The following is an 11,222-nucleotide window of genomic DNA, read 5'->3' as shown; positions in this document are numbered from 1 at the left end:
TGTAAAGAATTGAATCGATAAACTCGATATTAAAGTATTGTTAGATATACCAAATGTGAAGAATAGTTCTAAGAAAGATGTTTCCAGACTAAACCGTCTACAGTTACGATTTATTGAGAAAAATAAAAAATATCTCCTTTTATCTTAGGCTTTATCACAAAAATTTCATTATATTTTGATAGGACGTTTTGTGGTACAACAGATCTACACATATGATTTTACTGTCATATATTGAAAATTCTTTAAATCACTCTTCCCAAAGGTAAACAGGACCTTTTTAATCTGTAATGACAACATTATTTCTAAATGTTCATAACGCATAAAAAATGATCTTCACCACTTTATTTTCTGTGACAAATGTAGGCCTGTTTGCTACTTCTTTAAAACCATTATTAAAGCACAAATTTGTGCCCATTGATGGAATAAAATGTAGTTTATTGCACATAATTGATTTTAACATGAAAAACAAGTTATTCCAAATCTCCTGGTAGATAATGAACAAGTTTTATGACAATGCTATTTTACAAGTGCTCACTGTTCAATTGATTACAACTGATTATATTGTCACCATCTTTGTCGATAGCATCACACTTTAAGATTAAAGAAACTACAAGGATCATCATTTTATATGTATATATACATATATATATATATATATATATGACTAACAAGTTGATATGTTGTAGGAAAAACATATATTGTAATAAATTTCCCTTAATTATAGTTATGATTGAATATTGTTATATATTGCTATAGTTATAATTGATTATGACACGTCAATCCCTGTCTTCTTTGTTTATTGAAAGTCTCCGTTGGGTTTTGTGATTATCCGGGGATTGTGCCTAATGGTCTTTGGGACTCGAATATCACACGCTTCGGGTCCAAGATGACTCTCACCTGTGGAAAAGAGCTCGTTGTAAACGGGAGTGCGACAATGCAGTGTGCGGGACGCGAATAAGACAAACGGTGTGAAGCGAAAATACATCCTACAGTATATCATGATCTTGACTAAACTCTGATTACCAGTGCAGTATTTCAAAGCGATCTGCCATCAAATAGTACAAACCAATGACAGATGGTTATAACAACATTGAATAAGTTTTTCCACAACTGATAGAACATCGAATGCGTTTGTATCATTCAATACTTATCAGCTTAAAATCCTACAACTTGGAATGTAATGAGTAATTCATTTGGAGAGATCAGTCTTTTCTTAGTCCTTTATGTTCAAGAGAGTGATACGTTATTGAAAATATATATATTTTCCCTTGTTAATAAGCACATTCATGAACAAAAAGAGGTGGAATGTGTCTTAACATTAACAAGTGATTCATGACAGACTACTGCAACACTTTCATCACTATGTTTGAAGTAAGACAACGTTGCATATTCATGAAGTTTTTGAGTGACCTTTATGCAACGCTATGGCACAATTGCTTTTTTTATGTGGTCGTCGCTATTTTTGTGTGTGGGTCTTTTGTTCACAGACGATGAGTGGGAAGATGTCAACATCAGCACAGAGCCCACACAAAATAGACAAAACACATCTAAAGGTAAGCACCAATGTTTGTAATTATACAGCGCATCATATCCCCATGAACAAAATTCTTGTGTAATAACAAATGTCCTGAAGATTATGATTATGATGATAATAGTAGATAATAATAGCATGTTCATGAAGCATAATCTCGACCAGCCTCTAAGCGCGTTTGAAAATCCGTGACAACAGCAAAAATGACGTCAAAGATAATGTCAATCAATATCTAAAGTAATCAAAAAAGTGTTCAAATTCAGTTGTCGTCAATGTAGTATTATTTCATTTGACTGTAACGGTTTATTTAAGACATGTTAGAAAACGAAGACAATCTCATGAATTCAATAAAATGACTCCTCCTTTGTGAGCACTCATACGCTACAAACAGTTACTGTTGTGCTTTGATCACAATGTAAATAAGTCTGATCTGTCAGTTACAAGAACTGTTCTGTAAGATATATGCACGTACGTATTTGCCGATCTGGAAAGTGTGAAAACTGTAATGTTGCGCAGAAAAATGCTGTCTGTACTGTACAGTTAATATTGCCTGTGTTTTGCTTGGAATGCACAGGGCATATACAGACAACTCAAGTTCTGACGTCATTTGGAGAAACAACTGTAACGTCTTCGTCACGTGAGTATAGCAAGTGCATTTTTGTTTTCACTACATTTTCCCCTCCTCACTGGCAATAATTACTTCAGAACTATTTTGCTGCTATTGATCTACATTTCAGCATAACCTTTTTGTCAACATATCTTTATGGCAAAAACAATCCACATGTGCCTGTTAATTCGACATCATTGATTTCTATCTTAATTGAAATTCAAGGGATGAAAGTGCTGCTGCTTTATGATAACCAAAATCAAATAAAGAAATGCCTGATAATAGAATAGCATTGGAATATTGCAGGTTTTCCTGGTTCTTTTATTTTTAACTGCAAGTTTGTGAGCTGACTTCATAAATGTACGAATAATGAACATATTACCGGAATAAAGTCTCAGACTGTAAAGCAAAGAAATTAATACTGTAAGAAACGATGTATATTCAAAAGTGAGAATGTCCAATGTCTATGAAGAAAGAGCAAGTTGTAATGTGCTTTTCTTCAATAGGGACTGAAGAAAACGTATTGACGTCTGGCGACTTTATTAGGCCTTATTAATGTTGTTACTGTCATAGAACACATTTGCGTTGGTGCAATAAAATTGCATTTTCTTGCAAAAGCTCCATTATGTGTGCCTACATATGCAAAGTAAATAGTTATAAAACATTTAAAATTATCCCCTTATTCTTTTACAGTTTTGGTCAAAGTCTGAATGCTCTGCCTAGATCAGGAAATTAGGGACTGTTGAGATAAACATTACTACTACAACAATCACTTAAGAATTTTAGTCTGCTTACGAATTTGTGTAATAATTTCGCATTTATATCTATGTGTGTGAGCATCAATGAATACAGTCAAGTACATTTCAAACTGTGCTCGAATAATATGATTTTTTAAAGTCTCTCTTCTCATGCTATATCAACAGTCACTTGCCAACATCAAAACAATTCATTTCTTTAATGTTAGTATACTGCGATAATTTAGCAAAGTGAGAAAACTTGCCAAGTTATGGTACAGTACTATTTCTCTTCATAATGGTCTGATCTGATTATAGAAGCTTCATTTCTGACTATAGTCTCCATAAAAGAAAAACTGCGAGAGCATATTGTTCCTCTATTGACTGTCAAGGTAATGGCGGCATATTTACTAAATCATTTATCTTCCAGATGCCGAACGCTATGAGATGAACTTTGTTACTTTCATCCTGGGAACCTTTCTCGGTGTTGTTTTCTCCGTGTTTGTCATACTGTGTATGACCTGGTGCATTTATCAACGGAAAAGGTGAAACTTTGTTAAAACTACCATTAAATTCTACGGACAACATCTATTTTAATCATATTAGTAACACCGCAATATGCAAAATACATCCAGTCCACAGTGAGGTGACTTCTGATCGATGTCTTTAATAGCTAATAGCATTCCAGCGGTGACTGATAGACGATGTCATTGACAGTGTCTTGCTTTATGATGATTTCCATATCCAAGTACAGTAAACCTCGGATAAGTCGACGTCGAGTGAGTCGAAAATCACTTAACTCGAAGTAAAATAAAAAGTCCCGATTTTTCTCTATGAATTTTCTCTAAGAAATATTTGGATAAGCCGAAGTACGAGAGTCGAATTTCGGCTGTGTCGAAGTAAAACATTCAGTCCCTTTTGTACAAAATACACGTAGTTTACATCACTTGAGCCGAAGAAGATTTGTCTGGCATTCTCATTACATTTAGAGGAGAACAAACAAATCGGCATGTCGCAGAACCCCGTCCCTGGCCTGCTGCAGGTAAGCATGCACACTCACCGTACCGCTCTACACGCATGTCGAATACATACACATGTATACATGTATACACATAGCACATCGATCCATATACTTTATCCATACACACAGCACATCCATACTTTATCCATGTCAAACCAGAACTCCTTGGTCAACCAATCGCTGCTTTCATATTTTAGTGACAGGTCAAGTGGGCGGAGCTTGTTTGTGCGTGCCCGGCTGGCTGTATAGTTTTGTTCAATGGAGGTGGGATGGGCCTGGGAGAGAGTTTGTCTCAGGGTAGGTTGACAGAGATGGCTACCTATGTTGCACCATAGACATAGCACATGCACATTGCCACATTACCGCAGACATTCTCAGAACTACGTTTAACTACTAGTATTGATACAAATTCCATGTTCAATTTAGAACAAAATAAGAATATTATCTTCAAGAACAGACAAATTTGAATGCAAACACACACACGCACGCACACACACACACACACATGCATGCAAATGTACAATAATACAGGTACATAACTGTGAGTCGAAAAAAAATCGACTCTCGCGAGAGTCGAATTTCACTTAAGTCGATGCATTTTTGTCAGTCCCGAGAACTTCGACTCATGCGAGGTTTACTGTAGTCTTAATTGAAATGGTTGAGATATCCAAAAACAAGGGGAAACAAAGAGATCCTAATAAAAGACGTGGCCTGTCGCCTTTTGTTATTATCACTTTTTTGGATATCTCAGCCATTTGACAACCAATTTTCATCGAATAAACATCGAATCCTTCTTAAAATTACATGCTCTTTCATATTTCATAAGAGGTTTCTCATTATCTTACTTAGAAATGTTCCAAAACATGAATCCCCACCGCAACCAGTACTGTACAGTCCCTTTAAGATAAATTATCACAACATATATGACACGTATTCGCATACAGCTATTTGCATTGCAAATCATATTCAGAAATATTTGTATATTGAAAGTATACATGGACGTCTAAGTAGGTCTATAATCATTTACATTCGTGTGGGTGTATATTTTTAGAGTGTAACTTGTCATCACAGAAACCCCATTTTATAGTCGCCCGACATTTTATGACGCTGTTATTCCAGCGATTGTCATGCTATCTGCTAAACATAATGCACGAAAACTACTCCCAAAACAGCAAAGGAGACCATTAAGACACATTTTCGGAGAAAATGGCTTGGAATCGAAGGCTTGAGCTTTTGAAGAGAGTTTGAGTGGTTAGACAACCGCAATTGGTAATGTTAGGCTTGATATACTGCAGAAATGTCTTTGCCACTATCGGTAAGTTCAAGTACGGGGAATGTCTTTTATCATTAAAACATAATTACAAACACAAAATGTGATTCCGTGCGAAATTTTCACCTTGCATTACGTTGCCCCTTTCAACTATAAATTTGTTGTAAACTTTCAATTCTTGAGCAGCATGATTTCTTTTTTATTGCGTATTCGGACAGTAGGCCTACCTCTGACTGGTGTGAAAGCAACAATTTCCCCCTCCCCTCCCCCCCCCCCAAAAAAAAAGAAAAAAGAAAAGAAAATACAGCATACTACAAGACCGTCAGATTTGCAAAGTAGGTATTAAATCAAAAGAAAGCGGTCACTGTACGGAGTAAGGACCAGAACTGAATAGAAAGAAGCAAAGAACCCACATACCCCCTTTTTTGTCTACCAGCTTTATGATTTCAGATTTTATTAGACCAATGTAATCGCAGATGAAGTACGCTACTACAAGAACATTCTGTCATTTTCAAATATACTTTCTCCATTAAATGACAGGCGTGGGTCATCACAAACTTCGCTTCAGCCGACTGTTCATCCAAATGGCGGACAGATTCCGATGAATCCCATCGACACTTCTGTACAAGAGCCAATCACGACGAATCATCTTGTTTTGTCGGACTCTACCAATGCCGAAACTAGTGGAGATGGTCCCTCTTTCTCCAGTATTCTAGGCAACATCGCAGGAAATAGTACGGCTCATCCAGAAAACTCTAGTCACATCTACCAGGATGCTGTGGAGATAGACGAGGGACTTTCTACCTTTATTAGCATAAATCGTGGCTTCTCGGGTACAGTTCCTGAATAAAGTAACATAAATACCGCCGTCGGCACTTCTTCGACCTCAATGAACATTCCTTTTGATAATGAATATTGTGGCCTACAGGAGACATCACTACATCAACCAGCAAGTGGTTATGATGATAATGAATACCAGGATGTAGACCTTTGTAAGTTAGACAGAATGACGAGTGGTGCACTTAGATCCATTAGCAAATTGTGTCCGTTTGATGACAGTTATTACAATTCACTGACAGAATTTCACAAGCCGTGCGAATTATCTACAGAAAGTGAGTACGATCACATTAATCATGCTTTCCCTGGCGAAAGAGCAGGTCCAAGTCACATCCCCGGTACGTCATCTATTCATGCAACTAAGATCTACCCTGACAGAGAATACAATAGGTCTTGTTCCAACGAGGATTCCGTAACAGCCACGCCTTCCGAAGACGTTTTCTACTATAAACTGAATCCGGAGCAACAGAGTGACATTGATACCAACAAGGAACCCCAATGGCCAAATGCTTTCGACTCTGGAGATTATAGCCTGTTGAACCCTGAAAAAGACTTCGCCTGATCTTCGTCCTAGATGATGGAAGAGGACAACTTCAATGATTGTCACGGCACCGAGATTCAAAACCCGGAGAGTTTTACGTCAAGACCCCAAAACCGAGAGGACATGTACGCGACGGTGAACAAAACAGTTATAGGTGACATCTCGGGGGCAAAAACGCAACCATGTGAGCAGCTCTATGCACAGGTGGATAGAACACGAAAATCATGTACGGCGGAGTCAGAACCCACGATGCAGGAAGAAATCTACATGAACTTCACTAATATGTAGATGACTGTTTGGAAGAGGACACTCCATGGGCTCTCACGGGATGTATAAATAGCAAGACAGCACATATTTCATCAAGTTCTGTGAAAGTCAATACTTGTAATTGTTAACTTGAAACCATGTGAGGAGCTCTATACACAGATGGACAAAACAATAGGAGCTTGCAGGCTTAAGTCAGAACCAACACTGCAGGAAGAAATGTATCTATGTGAATGTCACCAACACGTAGACGGCTATTTGAAAGAGGACACTGTACGGGTTGTTCTCATAGGATGCATGCCAACACGTACAACACATTATCTTGTGTTGTACGTGTTTTTTAAGTTTGTGTTTGTGTTGGGAATTTTGAAATCTCTCATTGCTTTAGGGAGGATCAATGTGTATAACAAATCCATTGTCACATAAATATTATGTAAATGAAGTAGGAAATCTAAAGAAATACAATCAAACATGGATAGAATTATACGCTTAGCAAAAAAAAAAATAAAGTGGATACTTTTTCAAGTTCATAATTTTCATGGAATATTTTATACGATGTATTGATTGGCTATCAAACTGATAGGTCAATAAAGGGGATGACTAGTAACTGATCAGTGGGAATCAGGGGAAATACTGGGGGATGATTGTTCCAATTCTTGTGGGATTCATTTAAGAGTACATTGTATATCTATTGTTGTGTGAAAAATATTTGCTTCAGAGCGGTCTCATATTCAAGTAATGTGCAGTTTAATCCCCCGTCAGTGAACAGGCATGCTAACCTGGAAACACTAAACTGCACATTACTTGAATATGAGACCATTCTGAAGCAAACAATTTCACACAACATGCATGTTGGCATATTTTTGTTTTCGTTGTTGAGTGCGTATTTGTGTGTGTGTGTGTGTGTGTGTGTGTGCCTGTATTATGGGCGTATATAATGCACGTGTGTCGACATAATATAGTGCCAAAATCTCAAAGTTTCCACTCCATTTTTGTGAAAGCTTAACATCAGAAATAGAATTGACAGTGATTGTTTGTCAGTTAACCATTCAAGTTACCGTGTACTGAATGATTTGCAAGGATATTTGCAATACTTGTCATTGGCTGCTTTGATATAAGGCCAACGAGACAACATATGATTTTTTTTTGGAGCAGATAAACATTAAATCAGTGAATGATATTCATTTTTGTCCATCATGCAAACTTTAAAAAAAAAACAATATTGAGATGAACGCTGCTATCATATGACATTTGCAGAAGAGCACTTCGTAAGCTTGAGCGCTGAAGTATGGATTCTACAGCAGTTATAACAGTGACTACTGTTTATCTTCGTTTGCAGTGCTACTATGACGTACTTCTACATTTCCTGCAATAAGTAATATTATAATTCCAAATACTCCTACCCACATGGAGCGGAGTGCATATAATACCCAACCATACACTGGAATTGAATAAAAGCGTGACAAGAAATTTGTATGAAAAAAAACATGGACATACAGTTCATGAAGTGCATGCGGAATAAAATAAGAATCATCTTTATGAAAATCATGTTTTGATTATAATTTTATGGTAATTATGCGTCTTGTGAGTGTACACGCGTTTCAATATATACATACATATATACATGATATAGATGTATATATGTATATAATTATATACATATACTGTATGTATATATATATATATATATATATATATACTTGTGTGTAATAATACAGAGTAATAATTGTGTATAATCCCTCTGTTAATTCAAATAACTATGGATCAATCTTTAGGGAGATAAAAGGGACCCACCACATCAGGGGAGATAATTTATGTCTCCTTTAGATTTTTTTCCAGTTCAAAAAATTCCATTCAATCACACGCTTTAGTACAGACATTGTTGATCTACACAATGTATCCCTAAAGCTGGATCCAGAGTTACATCATGTATGTATGTTTATGTGTTTATATATATATATATATATATATATATATATATATATATATATATATATATATATATGCAAGAAAAGTTGTGGCAACATTTAAACTTCCATATTACGAAATTATATGAATATATATACATATATATATATACATACATATATATATATATATATATATATATATATATATATAATGTATGGTGTCATCGTAAGAAATAACGCCTACAATGCTACTTTCTAAATGAGCCTCAAACATTCCTTTCAAAAGCAAGGAAAGACTCAACGTCATAACATTGAGATAAATCTTACGCAATATGTGGCGCTCCGCAGCGCAAAACAACCGTGTTATTTTATTCATGCATGATGTACCAAAAACATGACTGCAGAAGACCACAATAAAAAGATGAAAGTGGCCTAAACAGTAGCTTTGTTCAGGCGAGGGCAGTTTTGGTCGGAGTAACATCGGAGGAAGGGTCGGAGGAAGCTTGTCGGAGTAACTTCGGAGGAAAGGTCGGAGTAGTGCCCGTCTGAACAAAGTCGTGGTAACTTTCACCGGTCGGAGGAACTTACCACGACCTCTTCCTCCGACCAAGATACTCCTGAGTTTTCTCAGGAGTATCTCGCTACCACGACTAGCCTGTCGGAGTAAATTGCCCGAGCGGACAAGCCCTCGGAGTATCTATGAACTTATATACCTTACGACCTACAGTTGTAGGTAAAACTTCCGGGGTCAAATCGCAATGTTGACATGTTGCGAGTACATGTGGGCGTGTAGTACAATAATTCTAACCTAGCCAATCGCGACGAAGAAGGTAGCGCTCAGAAGTTTCAATCAACAAGAGAAGACAATTGCCGTCGGTAAAAAGCAATCGTATAGTCGACATGCGCGGCGATACCACTTCCGGAAGTTACACCGACCCTCCACGGTGATCCCCGCGAAGGCGGAGGTAATTATTGATCGGAGTTTCTTCCCACGACCGTCGTGTGGACACAGGGTCGTGGTAAGATAAGTATCAATTTTTATTTTAATTGCTGCGCCATACAATTTTACTCCAACTAGAAATAGGTCTGAACATGGCTAGAAAGTAAATGAATTCCTGGCTTTTGATCAAGTTAGGAGGGAGCAGCTGGTGGTTGCAGTACTTCGTTACAAAAGCTGTGTTCAGACGAGGGCAGTTTTGGTCGGAGTAACATCGAAGGAAGGGTCGGAGGAAGCTTGATCGGAGTAACTTCGGAGGAAAGGTCGGAGTAGTGCCAGTCTGAACAAGGTCGTGGTAACTTCCTCCGCTCGGAGGAACTTACAACGACCTCTTCCTCCGAACGAGATACCCATGAGTTTTCTCAGGAGTATCTCGCTACCACGACTAGCCGGTCGGAGTAAATTGCCCGTGTGGACAAGCCCACGGACTATCTATGAATTAAGATACCCTACGACCTAGGTAAAACTTCCGGGTCAAATTGCAATGTTGACATTTTGCGAGCACACGTGCGCGTGCAGTACAATTCTAACCTAGCCGATCGCGACGAAAAGCTATGGAATATTATAGCGCTCAGAAATTCTCATCGACAGATATGGAGAAGACAAATGCCGCTGGTAAAACACAATCGTATGGTCGACGTGCGCGGCGCTACCACTTCCGGAAGTTACACCGACCCTCCGCGTTGATCCCGCGAAGGCCGTGGTAAATTGGTCGGAGTTTCTTCCCACGACCGTCGTGTGGACACATGGTCGTGGTAAGATAAGTATTGATTTGAATTTTAATTGCCGCGCCATAAAATTTTACTCCGACTAGAAATACGTCTGAACATGGCTAATGCTGTAGGAAAATAAACATCCATAAATTGTAATAAATTACAGAAATGGTTTTGATTCAGGAGTCATTGCATCATGAATAGAGATATTTCTTTATGATGGTGACACTTTTTGTTGTCCCTTCTTATAAGGCATGATGCGCAAACATGATGAGATAGAAACAAACCTTGAATACTCGGCATCACACGACTTTACATTTATCTAAACATATTAATGTGTAGATCATATGTGACCGTGCACCTCAAAACGAACATAAAGTCGCACACACTGATTTTGCGTGAGGACTGAAAATAAGTGAAATGGGTCAACCTAGATGAACTTGACTTTTTCATATTTTCTGAAAGAGCGGGTCTTCTTTTACATTGTGCTAAAATTTGGTATCTTAAAACGGGTAGGAAAGTGTGTTTTTTAGCAGTTTATGTCGAACATTTTTGGTAGAATAGTGTGATCAGGTGTGTCTTTAGAATCCCTTTTTCATTTCTGAAAAACCTTGTCCACACTTTTCACTTTCAACTCTAATAACTTTTGAAAGGATAGTGCTACTGCTTTGAAAGTTGGCATTAATTATGGACAGAGTATGTCAATGAGGCATGCTTAATTTCAGTTTAATCTGATAATTCCTTCTTTGTTGTTACTCCGGTGGTTTACTACCTGTTTTTTGTCCCATTCATCGCAC

Source organism: Diadema antillarum, unplaced genomic scaffold (genome assembly GCF_040938485.1).
Source record: "Diadema antillarum isolate AM-2024a unplaced genomic scaffold, OU_Dant_1.0 seq00002098_RagTag, whole genome shotgun sequence".
In the NCBI taxonomy this organism is placed as follows: domain Eukaryota; kingdom Metazoa; phylum Echinodermata; class Echinoidea; order Diadematoida; family Diadematidae; genus Diadema; species Diadema antillarum.
The sequence above is the reverse complement of the archived record's forward strand: the minus strand, read 5'-3'. Positions refer to the sequence as shown.